Here is a 1165-nt window from a genome sequence, read left to right as displayed (position 1 = left end):
GAAGAAAACTTCCCTAACCTAAAGAAAGAGATGCCCATGAATATACAAGAAGCCTACAGAACTCTAAATAGACTGGACCAGAAAAGAAATTCCTCCCGACACATAATAATAAAAACACCAAGTGCACTAAACAAAGAAAGAATTTTAAAAGCAGTAAGGGAAAAAAGTCAAGTAACATATAAAGGCAGGCCTATCAGAATTACACCAGACTTCTCATCAGAGCCTATGAAAGCTAGAAGATCCTGGCCAGATGTCATACAGACCCTACAAGAACACAAATGCCAGCCCAGACTACTATACCCAGCAAAACTCTCAATTATCATAGATGGAGAACAAGATATTCCATGAGAAAACAAAATTTACACAATATATTTCCACACATCCAGCCCTACAAAGGATAATAGATGGAAAACGTCAACATAAGGAGCAAAACTACACCCTAGAAGAAGCAAGAAAGTAATCTTTCAACAAATCCACACAAACCTAATTCCACCTCTTACAACAAAGACAACAGGAAGTGACAATTACTTTTTCTTAATATATTAATATGAAAATTAATATTACCTACATATCCTAATTGATTGAAATCTGATAATATGAGGAATTAGAAATATGTTGATTGTCATCTAATGGTCTCTCTAATTTGGTAATTGGAGAAATAGGTTCAACATTGTACAATCTATATACACTTTCAGCTTGTTTGTTTTTGACAGTGTCTGGCTGTGTACAACATAAGGGTCTTAAAATCTTGTTTTTCCTGTCTCAGCCTCTCTATTAGTAGTATTGTTTATTTCATGGCTTTACACTATACTATGGTTTTCAGAACAGCCTATATATTTCAAAAGTATTTATATATGCAAAAGAAACATAGATGATTAACTAGGGAGGTTGCTTGTAAGAGAACAACAAAGAGTGAGACTGAATGCTTTGCTTGACATAGCTCTTATATCAAGTTTGAAGAAGAGGACTTTATAAGTTACTCTTTCTCTGAGATGAATGCTTTTCCAAATTATCACAGCTAATGAACCAGATTCTTACCCTCACCTAATGTTTGTGCCACTTTCCAAGCAGAACCATTGTTCATTAAAACAGTTGGTGAATGACTTTATGGATAGATCATCTTATTACATACACCATTTCTTAAATGAATGTAACCTGTTCTCTG

The sequence above is a fragment of the Mastomys coucha genome, unplaced genomic scaffold (genome assembly GCF_008632895.1).
Source record: "Mastomys coucha isolate ucsf_1 unplaced genomic scaffold, UCSF_Mcou_1 pScaffold9, whole genome shotgun sequence".
NCBI classification, from domain to species: domain Eukaryota; kingdom Metazoa; phylum Chordata; class Mammalia; order Rodentia; family Muridae; genus Mastomys; species Mastomys coucha.
The sequence above is the reverse complement of the archived record's forward strand: the minus strand, read 5'-3'. Positions refer to the sequence as shown.